The following is a 17,424-nucleotide window of genomic DNA, read 5'->3' on the forward strand; positions in this document are numbered from 1 at the left end:
GGAGGATGTGAAAAAATAAAACCAAATTTTCAGGTAGCTAGTAAAATATAGAGGGCTATCTAGAAGGTTATTAGCAAAAGAAAAGGTTTTGGGCTAGAATCCCCTTCCCTTAAAGGGAAGGGCAGGAGGTCTGATTATGCTGATTACTCCATCTTCCTTTGGGGGATGGAGTGGGCCCTTGTGACAGAGTACCTCATTTCTGCTGATCAGAAAATTCCTGACCCGGTTAAGACTGCATTTCTGGGGGAGGTTGATACTGCAGTTAGCTTAGGTATTAAGCCCTCATTTGGTGACTTCACCTGGCCCAAGTGATGCCATTTTGGACCTGTGGTTTTCTTTTTAACAAGGGTGTGGTACAGAAGAAAAGGATGGAATTTTCCTTTTGCCTTATGGGATTACACTGGCTGCTGAGTTTGAGAGCAGACCATATGGAAAGCAAGAGTAGAATTGAGAGAACTAATGCAGGTGAGAAACCATGGTGGCTTAGAACAGAGTGGTAGCGGAGGTGGTGGATGGTACAAGTTGACCCTTGAGAAACAGGGGTTTGAACTGCATGGGTCTACTTATATGCACATTTTTTATAGTACAGTACTGTTAGATGTATTTTCCTTATGATTTTCTTGATATTTTCTTTTCTCTAGCTTTATTGTAAGAATACAGTATGTAATACATATACAAAATATGTGTTAAACAGCTATGTTATTGGTAAGGCTTCTGGTCAACAGTAGGCTGTTAAGTTTTGGGGGAATCAGAAGTTATACTTGGATTTTTTACTGCATAGGGGTAGGGAGGTGTCTGTGCCCCCAGTCCCCCTCATTGTTCAAGGGTCAGCCGTAGTTGGAGTCTGAGTATATTTTGAAGGTAGAGCCAATGGGAATTCCTGATGTGGTTTGGGAGAGAAAAATGCGGTCAAGGATGACTCAAGGATTTTGGCTTTGGAAGTTGGAAAAGTAGGGTTGCTGTTTACTAAAAAGGGGAAGATTGTGGGAGGGTGGTGGTGGAACGTGCACAGGGAATCAGGGTTTTGATTTTGGACATGCTGAGTTTGAGATGCTTATTAGACATCCCGGTGGAGATTTTGAATAGTTAGTATACAGACCTGGAGTCCTAGACAAAGGTTTGGGCTGGCCACTTTGGGGCAGCATGTAGGTTATATTTAGAGCCATTAGACTTGGATGGAGCACTTAGCCAGTTTCCAGTCTGTCTGAGGAGCCCTGGGACGTCTCAATGAATTCACATGTGTTGCTGCAAAGTATTTTAAAATTTTCAGAAAAACAGTATGGGTGGTGTGCAGACTTGACATGTATTAAAAAAAACAATTTTTTTAAAGATGTTTGAGATGTATGCTTGTGTTTTTTATATTTCTGTATAAGCTGAGTGCAGTTTTTCTTTTTTTAAGATTTTATTTACTAATTTGAGAGAGAGAAAGAGCAAGCACGAGTGAGGGGAGGGGCAGAGGGAGAGGGAGAAGCAGACTCCCCGCTGAGCAGGGAGCCCAGTGTGGTACTTGATCCCAGGACCTCAGATCATGACCTGAGCTGAAGTCAGATGCCTAACTGAGCCACCCAGGTACCCCCTGAGTGTAGTTTTGAATGTACACTTAGTGTTTCTAACAAAAGCAAACACAAAATTCACATTTTATTAAAATTGTTCCCCAGTATATCAATCAGTCCCACGTAGCGGAACTGATTGTACTTAATTAGAAGTTTTTGGAGGGGTGGGGAAGAGAATTTGCCGTGAAAACTATAGAGAATCATTGCCTGGAGGCCCAGGGAAGGGCTGATGGAGATTGGTGCAAAATGTCTTTAAAAAGCACTTTATTTCTAAAATTGATGCGTATTTTGAATTTTTCTCTAATATTCTCTTCCCATTCTTAACCTTAGAAATGTTTAAAATTAATTCCATGGAATAACATTTGCTGCAAGAATGAATGCTTCAGTATGTTCTTCTCTTTAAAGTGAGTATACTATTCAGCTTTGAGATGTGAAGACTCAAAATTTGGGAGAGCTGGATGTAGTCAGGCATCTTTAGAAGGAACGTGATCTAGGGGTGCCTGGGTGGCTCAGTTGGTTAAGTGTCCGACTCTTGGTTTTGGCTCAGGTCATAATCTCAGCCCCGTTGGGCTCTGTGCTCAGCGGGGAGTCTGCTTGAGATTCTCTTTCTCCCTCTCCGCTGCCTCCCCTGCCCCCTCTCTCTCAAATAAATAAATAAATAAATCTTAAAAAAAAAAATTGAAGGAACATGGTCTAGTTAAGTGAGCAGCTGGAGAGATTTAGAACAATTAAGGGAATTAGCTCAAGCTCAGAAGAGTATGAATACCTAGGAAGTTAAAATCCATTTGGCTATATCACTGAGGAAAGTATATAATAAACCGAAGTTGATTAGGCTTTAAGGAGGAGCTTAAAAAAATTTTAAGCTATGCTTGTTCTGCCTTTAGGAAGGGGTGGGGCTGCTGAATTTTCTTGCATTGAGCAAGTCCTTTGGTTCTTTTTTTTTTTTTTTTTTTTAAGATTGTATTTATTTGTCAGAGGGAGACTGCGTAACTGAGAGCACAAGCAGGGGGAGCGGCAGGCAGAGGGAGAAGCAGACTCCCTGCCGAGCAGGGAGCCCGATGCAGGACTCCATCCCAGGACCCTGGGATCATGACCTGAGCTGAAGGCAGACGCCTAACTGACTGAGCCACCCAGGCGTCCCAAGTTCTTTGGTTCTTAACGGGGGTATAATTAGTTGTGGGTCAAAAACTGTACATCAGGAGTCATCATAGCTTGGTTGAATTATTCCTTAGGTTTTTTCTTTCTTTGCTTTTTTCACATGTAACCCAAATCTTCTGGTTTAATAATACTGGTACCAGAAGAGGAGACAAATATGAATGGAGGACTCAGGTATTCAATTTCTGAAATTGGAATTTTGATCCCCATTATGACTTAATAAATCAACACTAATTTTAGTATAAGCCAGCCTTTGGAGCCTTGTCAGCTCAAGAGTTCAGTGATAAAAGTGGGTGTTCTGGTCCTGTATCAGTGTGTGAAGACATGGCTAGGTGGTCATCTCATGGTTCTTTGATTTATAATTCCCACAGTAAGGAGGGTTCTGGTTCAGGAAACCAAATAAACATTACGCTTTCTTTGTTTTTGTTTTGAGCATGAAATAACAAGATTGGATGATTTTAAAACCAAGTTTTATATTTCTTGATGCCTTTCACTCCCTTTCTAAAATTTTAACTAGAATTCTATTCAATATTATTTTGGAGAGTCACTGAATTTCCTGTTACTGGATTTGTGGGATGTGGGTAGAAATGTGATAGTGGGATAGAATTAAAATATTTGTGCAACTTTGTTTTAGAAAAGGCATTTTGGGATTTAAATCTTTGTTTAAGACCAAAAAGAAAATTTCACAATAATTTAATTTTTCTGATAAAATTTGCCTCTTTGAGCCTTCCTATTTCCTTTTTTCCTGGGGCCATGCTAGGAAAAATGTTAATTTTAGTACTGCTTTTTCTTTACCTTATGGCTAGCCTTTATTTTCATGTTAAGTTCAAAGATAATGCTTTTCCTGTTTGATTTGCCTGTCTTTTGTTCCTCTACTGATGTTTCTCCTTGCCATCTTCCCAAATGAGAACCTGTAGAGGCATTTATCTGTAGTTTTGATTTGTGTGTTTCCTGTAATCATGCAAGAAATTTAGGGCTGAGTTGCATCAGATAGCTATGACATCAGTCTTCTCTTTCCATCAAATTTAGTTTTAGTGTTTAAAACTTAGGAAATACTGTACTTTTACGCTAACAGTGAGTGACCTAAAGAATAATCTCTTGATTTTTAATGTGATTCCTGGGTGTTCATCCTTTCCTTTATATTGTCTCAAAATCTCTTTGAATTTTTTTTGTGCGTGTGTCTCTCCATAAATCTTCTAAAATTTGTTTCAGATCTACAGTATTTCAGGAATGGTTTGAGCACACACCAGGATCAGATTCAGTTCCAAAAAAGACCTTGCTTAATGTGCCATTTTGTTTCTATTATCCTGATGTTCTTATCCCATTTCTAGATTTGTCATGTAAATGGGCACTCATATTCTTTCTAATGAGTTCTACTTACCAAGAATTTTTTTCATTTCATGATACAGTTGACTGTAAAATAGCTTTCTGAAATCTTATGCATTAAATATATTATTTATATATGATACATATGCTCAGTACTTCCTTTTCTTTCCATGAAGACCTTTTATGTACATATGCTTTATTAGTCTGTCTTCCAGCTAGAATGTTTATTTAATGAGGAGTATTTTTGTATTTTGTTCACTACTCTATCCCTGGTCTTTGGAAGAGTGCTTGGTACATAGTAGATGCTCAGTAAATAATAAGTGAGTGAATGAAAGATCTAGTTAGTATCTTAGCTCCCAAACTGAGATTTGAATAGAAGGAGAAACGATTGCTTGAATGTTCAAATTAGAGACTGGAAATTATTTTATACTTGTGAAATGGAAGAAAATTCAACTTTAAGGATTGGTGAAAATTCTCAGGGATAAGAAAGGCCTGATCTCTTTAGGCCCCACAAGATAGTTGCAATTTCTTTCTTTCTTTCTTTTTTTTTTTTAAATTAGTAGGCTCTGTGCCCAATGTGTGACTTGAACTCATGACCCTGAGATCAAGAATTGCATGCTCGGGTTGCCTAGGTGGCTCAGTCGGTTACCAGGGTCCTGGGATGGAGTCCCACATCTGGCTCCTTGCTCAGTGGGGAGCCTGCTTCTCCCTCTGCCTGATGCTCCCCCTGCTTGTGCACTGTCCCTCTCTCTGACAAATAAATAAATAAAATCTTTAAAAAAAAAAAAAAAAGAATTGTATGCTCTACTGACTGAGCCAGCCAGGTGCCCCAGTAGTTGCAATTTGAGAATGCAGTGTTGGTGTTGGAGATTTGAATGAGGGTGGGTTTAGAGATCTTTACCTTCTGTGTAGTTTTAATCAAATCTTTGTGGTATACACTCATAAATATTTTAATAGTTTTTCCTATGCTGCTCTCATTCTCTTTTGCACTGAATAATTTCTGGTCTGGAACAGTATTTTGAAAATTTGAATAACGTGAATCCCATCCAAAGGAAGAAATTTATTGAAGCCTTTTAATATAATAGATAAAATTTTAAAATTTTTACGTTGCATTATTATGTAGTTACTAGTAAACCCTGTATGCTTCTAGGTCTTATGCAACTATAAGGAGAAAATAAATACATAACATAAATAGTACTTTAATATTATTTTGACACTATTTTGAATAAAGTTTGAAAAACTAAATTGATTACAGTATAAATGCTGACATTCTACAGATTCTTTTGTGTTTGTCATATTTTAAAGATACCGTGATAACTCATCTTCTCTACTTTTCTCCTTTGGGCTGCTGTTGAAACCTTTGTTCACACACTGGCTTTCATTTTGCTTTCATTAAAACAGGGTTTCAAGCACATTGGAGCATATCTGTAGGTGTTAAATAATTATTTTCCAATTGAATTCAGGAACTGAAGAAGAACATCCTATTTGATTATCCTTGGGTATTTAATATTTTTCTCAGCTATACATTTCACTCAGAGTAGAAATAAGAATTATAGTAAATGTTTTTCTCCTGGAGGGCATTGCTATAGGAAACACTGAATGAACTGATTTAAAGGGTCTGTTTATGCATGAACTTGGGTTTAGCACTGTCACCTCTCCATTAGATTCCAGTTAATACAGGTTAGCTTCTGGTTTGCCTCTGGAAAATGTTTAGTTCTCTGCTAATGACTGTAGAAGGCTTTTTGGATACAAAGTTCTTTCTCAGATTGTCTTTTACTTTGCTTTCTAAAAGTTGGAGGGAAATGTTTAAAATTAGATGGGACTGAGTGTCAGTTCCTGAAGTAAGACATATTACAGTGTTTTCATAGGGAGAACTTGGTGTACCTCTTTATTTGAATCTTTTATAATTTAAAATGTAGTGTTTTGGGTTTGTAGCATATCAGAAAATGTTGACCTTTGAAGTTATGGCTACATCACTACTTGATTTTGAGCAAGTTTCAGTTTCAGTTGTTTTTTTTTTTTTTTAACAGTCTTAGGTCTTTTATTTTCTTTACATTTATCATGCCATGAATTCATAGGGAATGGGTTCCAGCAGTTCGGGCTCCTTTCCATTGGTTCTCACAAAGTGCGCTTCTCTGGGTGGGGCAGGCTGGCGCTTCAGTTGAACCCAAGTACCTTTCTCTTTGGCTTCCTTCTTTTTCTGATCATTTTCCTTCACATGCTTCAGGAAGCTATCTCGGCTCTTTTGAGTGTTTAATATGCTCAACGCGTACATTAATTCTCTTGGCAAGAATCTTGCCCTTAACTTGTTTGTTTACAACAATGCCAACAGCATGCTGAGTAACATTGTAGACTCTTCCAGTTTTGCCATGGTAGCATTTGTGGGGCATTCCTTTTTGAACAGTACCCATTCCCTTGATGTCCACAATATCACCTTTCTTATAGATTCGCATGTGTGTGGCCAAAGGAACAACTCCCATGTTTTCTAAAAGGCCTAGAGAACATATAGCGGGTACCTCTCCTCTTTCCCTTTGTGTTGGTCATTTTGGCGAATTACTGGAAGATGGCAATTCCAGCCGAAAGGAAGCACAAGTTTCAGTTTCTGAGCTTTTATCTTCTTTTCCGCACAGTGGTTACAGACTGCAATACAAAAACATTGAAGGTTATAGGTTTGTGGTGATAGGAGGACCATAGTGGGATAGGCATACAGAGACCGGGGAGAAAGGAAAGAAGGAGCAGCTGGTACAAAGGACCCAAGATGCAAATGATCTGAGGAACAGATACAAAACATTCCTTCTAGCTCAGGTGCTGGTATGTTTAGGGAAGATACTTGTTTTCTTTTTCCAGTGGGCTACTGTTTGTTAGCTTATAAGACTATCTTGCCTAGGGAATAGAATCCTGCTTTGAGGCTGACAAGGAAGAGTTAGACCCTTGAGTCACAAATTCCAGGTTTGTGAATTACGATTAGTTATTTGTACTAATAGTCTGTTTCTATAAGATTGGCAGTAGGAAAGAGAGGAATGGGCTTATTACTAGAAATTTGGGGGAAAAGTTTTGTATCATTTCTAATTCTTACTATATTTGGCTTTGCTGTTTGGTATGTATAGTTTTTCCACCTATTAACCCAGCAATGAAATCTGATCTTAGGTATCAGGTTCTTCTTTGTGGTTTGGTTTGTTGATAATTGAAGTGCCTAAAGGTTCTGGGTGTGAATTCTGCATACTTTATAATTAATTGAAAACCAGGGAAGTTAGGATTTTCTGTTGAAGTAGTTAATGACACATTGTGGCTTTAAAATTAATGTATGTATAGCTGTTTCACCAAAATAACCAAAACATGATAATAGGACATAGTTTATGTTTTTAGTGCCCTTAAAGATGAAAGTATTTTTAAATTTCTTGGTGTCCTTTTCTTTCTAGTTTGGGTGTGTAAGAGTCTGTTCATCAGAAATATTTTAGCACTGATGTTGGTTTGGCATTTTTTTTTTAAATCTTTGTAAACATGACCCTAGACAGCTGTGTTTAATATAGTAAAGAATCATGGGGAGACTTTATGGTGTTTCTTGTTGGGACTTAGTGTATGTGTATTTTAGTATTTAAAGGATGTGGTTTGGGGCTTTGAAAATGAGAGGGAGGTTGCCTAACTCATAGCTGAATGCCTGCTTATCTAGATTGTTCTGTCCTAGAGGTTATTAGCAACATGAAAGTTGTTTTTACTCTAGTGAAACTGACAGTATTGTTAGAAACCTTTTGTGGAAGTTACACACATTGCTGGTGAGTAGGATTTTCTTTGAAATCTGACATTGCATAGGAATGTTTTAGGTAACTAGGGTGCTGGAAAAAAGCTGCTACTGAAGCCAAACTACTTTTTGCTTTGCAGAAAAGTGACCATTACCTGGAGGGTATCCTCTGTGTTTCCACCTCATCCACCTTCCATCTCTGAGCTCGCAGTGCACTAGGTCAGGAAATGGTGGGTGGAGTTGCTTAATTGCATCAACTTCCTGGGCTGCCCAAGTATTGATTATTCATATGTTCCATTTAAAAGATTGTTGCTTATTGGCTGGTTTCTTTTAAATCCTTAGGTTTGACATTGATTCAGTCTAATGAACGCTTGCCAAGTACAAGGCACTGTGCTGCATGCTCTGTGAGAGCTACAGAAAGGAGTGTGATTACTCATACCTTTCAGTTTACATTATAGTAGGGGAGAGGAAGACAAGATAGACAATGGTAAGTGTCCCAAGGGAGGCATATAGTAGCCATTCTGTAACATTGATGGGTGAGGGTGGGGCAGTGGATGAGACCTGGGCAGGGAGGGGCCCAGCGGGGTGAGCAGTTTCAGTAGTTCTAGTGGGTAAAGAATGAAAAAGATGGTGGAAAAAAGGACAAATGGCCACTGTGAAGGTGAAGGAAAAATACAAGGAAGAACTAAGGCAGGAGCTGTTAATTAGAAACCCTGAGATTTCCCAAAATTCTGTGCAGAATTGTTTGTGTGCTCTGGCCTTTTTTCTTGGGCAGAGAACTTTGACTTTTTCTCAGATTCTGAAGTGTCCAGAATCAAAAAAGATGGAGAACCACTGCTAAGTTATCAACCTTTGATAACAGAAGATCTTGAGGCTTTGTAGAGAAATTAAGTCATGGGGTAGTACAGTTTTTTCTTGGGGGAAGTAGGATTTGGAGGACCGAGTTTATGAAATTGTCTCTGGAGCAGGGCAGGGATTGCCTTGTCAAACTGGGTGTCCCACCCAGCAAGTTTAGTGGATCCATTAGTAGATTGCATGACAGTGAAGGGTAGGTGTTTTGAGTCAAAGGAGTTTCCTAGGCATTATTTCCCCCTTTATTTGGAGGCCAGATTGATGGAGATGTGGGCTATCAGGATGCTGTTGTAGAACAGTTCCCAGGGCTTACTTTTCATGTAAATTGTTCTGTGCTTGATCCCATGGGGGGAATGTATAAAATACCACACAGGGACCCTGCCCTAAAGGAGTTGATGGTATGCAATGCTTTCCTTTTGGCTTTTTGTTCAGCTTGGATTTGTGTATGTTCAGTTAATCTTTGAGTCTTTGATCATTTCCTGGGCAAAAGAAACATTTCTATTAAAATGAACTCAAAATGACTTTGGTCTGTGACTTAATTTTCCTTTTAAAGAATGGAGAACCACTGGGATTTGAGGATTTAGGAAATACCGTCATAAATATACTATACTCGTAATTAGGAAGCTCTGTACAACTAATTTGGTGACTTTGGGCAAATCATTTGATTCTTCTTACTGTTAATTTTTATATCACACAGCTTTAAAATGTTATAAGGCACATTTTATTTTTTTACTTTTATTTTTTAAAGATTTTATTCATTTGAGAGAGAGAGAGCACAAACGGGGAGAGGCAGAGGGAGAGGGAGAAGCAGACTCCTGGATGAGTTGGGGGCCTAACATGGGGCTTGATCCCAGGACCTGGAGATCATGACCTGAGCGGAAGGCAGACACTTAACCATCTGAGCCACCCAGGCGCCCCTATAAAGCACATTTTAAAAAATGATTCATCCCCTAATACTCTAAGATGAATTGCTTGTATAACTGATTATTTAAAAATATTCATTATACTTTAATTGATCAGTTTCCACATTTGTGAAATGGGAATAGATAATAATAATAATCATAATTGTATGTATCTCATAGAGTTGTCCTGAAGATGAAATTAATGCACATACATGCTTAGTAAATATCAGTGGCTACATTATTAATAATATTAATATTTTAATACTATCATTTTCCCCTTCCCCATGGGTGAATGTAATGGGGTGTATTGTTATAAAAGAATTTATAATGAGATATCTACAATTTCCTATGCATTTATCGAAATGTTTAAATTATATTTATCTTTAAAGTTATGGAAGCTAAGTGCATTTCTACATAAGGCTGATTTGGGTATTAGACTGCTCGTTTAGGTTACAGAATGAGAATGAGGGAATTGAAAGCTGTGTCTGTTTAAATAAGAAATGGATGGGGCGCCTGGGTGGCTCAGTCGTTAAGTGTCTGCCTTCAGCTCAGGTCATGATCCCAGGGTCCTGGGATTTGAGCTCCTCATAGGCTCCCTGCTCCGCGGGAAGCCTGCTTCTCCCTCTCCCACTCCCCCTGCTTGTGTTCCCTCTCTCGCTGTGTCTCTCTCTGTCAAATAAATAAATAAAATCTTAAAAAAAAAAAGAAATGGATTGATTGGTCTTTTTTAGGGGGGATTGATTGGTCTTGATCATTGTTGTCTTTCAGTTCTTTTTAATTTGACTCTTTGTCTGCTTTTCTTTTTATCTTTTTTGTTGCTTTCTGATTTATTTCCTGTTCAGTTTTCAGTAACTGGTGTGGAGTAGAATTTATATTGGCCTGTGTCTGAACCAGGAAGGAGTGATACATCAGATAACGTGGGGCTTAGTGGAGAGGGACTTAAAATGAGTCCTGTGGAGCTGTTTCACCCAGGAACCACTGAAGGAACTCCACAGTTTCCTCCAAATCGGACTCTATGCAGCTTCACCCTGTTTGTGCATAATGAACATTTCTGGGCTCATTCATCCATATTTTTCCAAATGCTTCCAATTATTTATCCTTTTTAAAAACCAGTAATTATGGGAAAACTCAGTTATGTACAAAAATACAGAAATAGTAGAGTCATAAACCTGCACTTAGCTATACCCAGCTTCTACAATTATCATCTCATGACCAGTCTTGTTTGGTCTATACTCACAGCCATTTCTTCTCTCCCATATTGTTTTGAAGGAAATCTCAACTATCCTATCACTTTATCTAAAAAGATTTTAAGATGTATATCTAAGAGATGAAGACTTAAAAATACATACATACACACATACATATTAATTTTTATAATATGTCTATTTGGCTCAGCATCCAAGTATTTAGTTGGTTTCTTAAGTTTCTTTAGCAGGTTTGTTTTGTTTTGTTTTGTGGTTTTTTTGTTTTTGTTTTTGTAGGCTTCACACCCAACACAGGGCTTGAACTCATGACCCCGAGATCAAGAGTTGCATGTTCTACTGACTCAGTTAGCCAGGTGCCCCTTGTTAACTTCTTTTAATGCATAGAGTTCCCCACCCCCTCCATCTTTCAGTTTTTCTAACTCGGAATTTGCCTGAATAAACCAGCCTTATTTTGTTCTGTTTTCCTGTAGTCTAGGTTTTACTGTTTTGTATCCCTCAGATTTTTAACATATTTGTGTCTCCTGTGTTTCCTATAAATTGGTAGCTGACTCTAAGGGACCAGATTAGAATTTTTTTTTTTTTTTAATGTCTTCTTTTCCTCCATCAGGAGCATGTGCTGTGTTCCAGGTTTGTGATGTTAACAGCTACTGATGATCAATGCCTAGATCCATTAATTCAGTAAAAGTTGGAAAATGGTAACATATGTTTCTGTCATTCCTTCCATTTATTTTGAATCAAAACCTATGAGGAAATAAAATTTTAATTTAAGGCATTAATGGCTTTAAGTGTATTTATTTTGATTTAGTATTTTTCCTGACTTTGTAGCAGTGATTAAAATATAGTACATGATTTGGTGTTGAGATATGCAATATACTATATTGGGTGTCTGACTACCGCAGAATGACTTCAGACCCATGTGTTTCATCTAGTTAGGACGTTGTCTTACACTGCTCACTGGTAGTTTTTCCCAGCTAGAGATAATTATGAGGGATAAATATGCATTCTAGTTAGAGTGTACTTCCCTACTGTCTAATACTATAAATTGCTGTTTTAAAGTCTTACCTGCTTGTGTAAGTTTTTCTTTTCAATGAGCTTAAGTGCTTAATTTTCTAAAAATCATTTTTAGGCTTGATTTGGAATCAGGAGCAATAAAGTCTAAAATATGTCTGGTTAGTACAGTTAACTTTGGTATTACTCATTAAAGATCTTGGTTTTTGAATTGTGCAGTTTTCTTTTATATAATTGTAGATCAGTTTTCTCATTTCATAACGGTTACATTTTACATTTGAATGTTATCAAAGGGTCTAGGGCCCACTTGGTGTCTTTGAGGACCTTTCAAATAGTGCTCTATTAATATTTATAATATGACAATATTTTTGTTTCTGGGAAGAATTTGTTTAGAAAAAAACCAGTCACTTCATTGGTATTTCATTTAAAGCAAGCATCTAAAGCTCCTGGACTAGAAAGTAGTCGAAGGCCTAGTGGTTTTGCCAGGTCAATGAAGCTCATAAGAATATCTGGCAAGGTTAATAGAAGAGGTTTTCTTCAATAAATCAGAAAGTGACTGGATAATTAACTTCTTCCCCTCATACATTTTACTGCCTTTCTTCTTTATTCTCTTCAGATCTTGCTCAAGCTCAGTGCTCTTGAGGTGAACTGACTTATCTCTTACTACCCAGAGCTAAGAAGTTGTTGAATTTATTCTTCAGATACATCTACAGTGGAATAAACTTGATTTTAACTTTTCCTTGGGGGATTTTGTGAGCTCACTTTACAGATGAGCTTGGGCTTTTGATCAAGTAAATGGACATAGAAGGGAAATTAAGTAATAGACCAGGAAATAAAATTTAAGTTTTTCAGCAGTTTGCCAGCTGGAGCTTCAGCAAGTTATTTTTTGGGTATCTCTTTAGAAAATAATGGTACAATAAATCTCTTTAATGGATAGCAGTTTTGTTTTCTGGGGCTCCATCTTGCCACTAATACCATGTTGAATCCAACACAAAGCTATAGTGATCCCGTTGAGGTGCTTGTACAATAGAGATGGATGTTAAATTCTCACCCCATTTTCCAGATTCAGGCCGTCTCCTCTAGAATACAGCATCCATTCAAATTCAACAAACAATTTTTGAGGCTCCAGAGGCAACAGTGGTAAATCAGGCAGACAGGGGTCCCTGTCCTTGGGAGTTTACATCTTAGTAAAATAATTAAATAAAATTATTTCCCCAGGTGGAATAGTTAATTCTACGTAAGTTTCTCTTTTGCTCAATTGTCTGAACATATCCAAAGCTGCTGTCTGAGGGAAGTCAGAGAGTACCTTTGCCCAGAGAGAGTAGAAGACAAGCCAGGTTTTGAAATTTCACAACATGACGTTATCTTTGACTTTGAGTTTGGGATGTAGAAAATAATGGATCTTCTTTCAATAAACAAGAAACTTGCTAGTGATTGCTACCTATTGTTATTTTCTTTTTTATTTTAAGATTTTGTGCTGAGTTGCAGTAGGTTTTTTTAATTAAATTTTCTGAAGTAATGTTTCTTTCTTCTCCCTTCTGCCTACCTGTAGTGTTGGCTAATAGGATTAAAATTTATTCTGGTATTATTTGATTGATCATTAGTTATTTTCAGCCCTTTGGTAAGTAGTTAAATATAAACATGGTTACTGTCTATCCTGTATTTTTCAAGATAATCTCAGTTTCAAGTATTTTGGTCCATTTTTGGATAGACTTAGTTTATTTGAGAGAGAGAAAAAAGAAGGTGAGAGAGAGAGCACAAGCAGGGGGAGCGGCAGGCAGAGGGAGAGGGAGAAGCAGACTCCCCACTGAGCAGAGAGCCCGACAGGGGGCTCAATGCCAGGACCCTAAGATCAGGACCTGAGCCAAAGGCAGATGCTTAACCAGCTGAGCCACCTACGTGCCCCAGACTTAGTTTTTAACTTAAATAATAAATCGTCTTTTAGGTCAGTGCTCTTTAACTTTGAGTCCGTGGACCCTGCTGAGCTTTAGGGAGGTGGTTTGTGAATCTCCTGAAACAGCAATCATGTCAGACTTTGTAGATATGTGCCCTTTCCTCTGGGAGGATCCATTTGCTTTCATCAGAATTTTAAAGGGCTTATAGTGCCTGCAAAAAAGAGTAATAACCACTGTATTTTGTACAAATGAGATTAATAGGAGTGGTAACATTTTTTCCCTTCCAGACATATATTGCAGAAAGATGATTGTCCGGGTGTTAATTTTTGGAGCAGTGAGTTCTTGAATGATTTGAAGTGTTCTCTTAAAAAACTTGGATTGTATGGAGATCTGATCAGTATAGTTTGTTATTTTTCTTTTATGTGATCTTAAAACATCAAGCCTTAACTCCTGAGTTTCTTATATTTACCCCATTGTTACAGGCTGAATTGCAAGGTGCTCTGCACCTTTTCACATGTTGAAGTGCTAATCCCCAGTACCTAGGAATGTGACTGAATTTGGGGAGAGGGCTTTTATTATTTATTTATTTATGTTTTTGTTTTTTTTTAATCTTATTTGAGAGAGAGAGAAAAAAAGCATGAGCAGGGGGAGGGGCAGAAGGAGAAGCAGGCTCCCCACCAAGCAGGGAACCCTGATGCAATGCAGGGTTTGATCCCAGGACCCTGGGATCATGTCCTGAGCTGAACGAAGGCAGAAGCTTAACTGACTGAGCCGCCCAGGTGCTCCAGGAGAGAGGGTTTTTAAAGAGGTCATTTAAGGGGGCACCTAGGTGGCTCAGTCGGTTAAATGTCTGATTCTTGATCTCAGCTCAGGTCTTGATCTCGGGGTTGTGAGTTCAGGTGCATGTAGAGCTGCGTGTGGAGCCTACTTTTTTTTTTTAAGTGATTAAGTTAAAAGAAGGTAGACAGGTTGGGCCCTAATCTAATCTAACTGGTGTCTTTAGAAGAAAGAGGAATTTTGAACACAAGGCAAAGACATGAAAGGCGCGTGTACCCAGAGGAAAGACTGAGGACACAGTGAAAAGGCAGCCAGCCATCTAAAAGCCAAGGAGAAAGGCCTTGGGGAAAAAAAACCCAAAACCCACTGTCACTTTGATCTTGGACTTTTAGCCTCCAGAACTATGAAAAGTAACTTTTCTGTTGTTTAAGCCATGCAGCCTTTGGTATTTTGTATCACACCTCAAGCAAACTGACACACTCATGATGAGGTAGTAGTTGAGTGTCAATAAAAAGTATAGCAAGGTTACTTTTTCCTCTTTGCCCCAATGCATTTTTAGGGCAATGATGAAGTGTTGTGTATAGCTTCACATAATCTAGTACTGGAAAGAGATGGTAGGATCTATGAAATACAAATATAATAGATATTAATATTCCTATTCATATTGGGCCTTATTCTTGATCATTGTATAGTTTCCCATTTGCCTATGGTTATATTTTAATGTCATCTCTTCTATTCTCTACCATTTTTCATTCTTTGGAACTAATTTTTTTTTCTTAAGATTTTATTTATTTATTTGACAGAGACACAGCAAGAGAGGGAATACAAGCAGGGGGAGTGGGAGAGGGAGAAGCAGGCCTCCCGCTGAGCAGGGAGCCTGATGGCGGGGCTTGATCCCAGGATCACAACCTGAGCCAAAGGCAGACGCTTAACGACTGAGCCACCCAGGTGCCCTTGGAACTAATTTTTATAAATAAGTCTATTATAAATCAGTACCAGAGTAGAGTCTGTGTGTATTCTCCTGTGTGTTTTCTATACAGTCATTCCAACCCAGCCTTATTCTCTGATAATATCATCTGGACTCAGGCCTCTGTTCCAGACTATCATATTTGCATTCACTTTTTGAAGTTTCTCTTTGCCAAAAATAAAATTTGAGTGCTCATAGTGATGCCTGCCTTTATTCTGCAAATTTTTAAATTGGCAAATTAATGAAAAGGATCCATGTATGTTTCTCAAGTTTGCCAGGAGGTCAAGAATTCTGTCAGTTTTTTTCATGCTGAAGCCCCAAGGTATAGTCTAACACTTAAAGGGAAGTTAAATATTTTAATAAACGAATAGATTTTAAGTAGGTTATCAGATTCAGACATCCAAAACCGAACCCATAACCCAAATTCTTTTTCCTCTCACAGTTAGACTTCTCAGTCTCCATTTATGACATTGAGAATAAGCTTGCTGATGGAGTACCCCATCCATGTGTTCCTCATTTGCTCTCCCTCCTCGTTTCATAATGTGGTGGGTAAGAGCATAGCCTTTGACTCCTGACTGTGAACATCCAGACTCCTTGATGTGCTTGCTGCGGCAAGTTTCTTAACCTCCCTCTGCTTTAGTTTTTTCATCTACAATTAGAGATAATAAGAGTATGCACTTCTTAGGTTTTTAGGGGGATTGTGAGCTTTGAACAGTGGCACATAGTAAACATTTTAGAGCTGTTAGAGCTGTTATTATTCTAGAAGTGAAAACATTATTCTCATCTCACTTATTTGTATCTTTTATCTCTAGGTCTACATTGCTTTCTTCCTTTCACTTTAAACAACAAAACTTTTGCCCATAAAATTGGCATGATTTTCTTGGTAGTGGCAGTGTAAATTAGCTCTACCCTTTGGAGAGTGGTTGGGCAAGGTATACCCAGTCATAAAAATACTCACACTCTGACTTAGGAGTTCCACTTCTGGGAATCTTCTATGCGTAAGAGTGCATCCATGAAGTTTACATTATAACCTCCAGGGTTGGACGGAATAGTTTATTAAATTCTGGCACTTACACATTTACAATTGATGGGTTTCAAGACCATGTAATAACATGGAAAATACTTGTGATGAAAAGTACAACATTTTATGTATAATATGATTACAGGCATGTTAAGTAAATACATACTTCCAGGAATTTCAGAGGATAGGACTTATAAGAGCTCTTTTAACCCTCGACTTGTCAGATTCTGGATTTATGTAAAGCTGGTCCTGAAGGCCCAAAGTGTACCCTGTAATTGAGAGTTCTATGTACCTTGTTTGTAATCCATCATCTTTCCTCTTTGGCTTTAGCAATTCTAGGCTTAGTCAAATTCTGCAGAATTGGATGGCCATGAGGATATAAAGATGAAGACAGACCCTCTAGTGTACTCAAGGAATAGTTTTATATGAGATTTAAGACAAGTATATAAACCCCAGTATGTGATTTTTGTCCAATAATAAGACCGTTTGGGCTCCTTGGTGCCTGATGATTTGTGCATGTGTGTTTGTGGGGTGTGTGTGTGTGTAGTATAGTGTAGATTTCTCACATTTACTCCTTGGGAATACTCATTTTTAACACCAGGATTTAACTTGGCTTTGGTAAGGTCAAAAAACAGGTCCTAGAACAGCAACTTTTTCAGTTTTCTTTTGACCATAAGCCTCATTTCTTTGCAAGTGGTAATTCTTAACAAAGTGTACTTTGAACAGCCAGTGCATAGACTGCTACTTCATTGTTGGTTCAACAGATCCTAGGGGAATGTGCTAGAAAGAAGAGTAATTACTAAACAGCTGGGCCCAGGACTGTGGCTTGGGCTTTATTTCTTTGGTAAATGCCCTGGGTCCTGTTTCTGAAGTAATTCCCCCGCCCCTCCACTCCCGATCCATGACTGATGACAGAAGTCTTCACTTGCCAGATCTTTTGTCTGCATTGTTACCGCAAACAGTTTTGCTTGATGAATTAATACTTGTTACCCTGAATTTTTACTTTTTTGCCCCTTTTTTTCTA

The 17,424-nt window shown here is 38.1% G+C and overlaps 1 protein-coding gene and 1 pseudogene across 5 annotated transcripts in view; one reads left to right on the plus strand and one right to left on the minus strand.

The window, feature by feature from the left end:
* Positions 1-17,424, plus strand: part of FBXO34 (F-box protein 34) — an 87,197-nt gene that overhangs the window by 56,116 nt on the left and 13,657 nt on the right. Inside the window, exon 1 of one of the 5 annotated variants that reach the window (XM_032405165.1) lies at positions 8,178-8,260. The exons of the other annotated variants lie outside the window; for them this stretch is intronic. The gene's annotated coding sequence lies outside the window, so the exon portion shown is untranslated. Of the gene's footprint in view, positions 1-8,177; positions 8,261-17,424 lie in introns of those variants that run through there. 5 annotated transcript variants of the gene reach the window in all.
* LOC116632995 lies at positions 4,804-6,580 on the minus strand (annotated as a pseudogene).

The sequence above is a fragment of the Phoca vitulina genome, unplaced genomic scaffold (assembly GCF_004348235.1).
Source record: "Phoca vitulina isolate PV1807 unplaced genomic scaffold, GSC_HSeal_1.0 scaffold7, whole genome shotgun sequence".
Classification (NCBI taxonomy): Eukaryota; Metazoa; Chordata; class Mammalia; order Carnivora; family Phocidae; genus Phoca; species Phoca vitulina.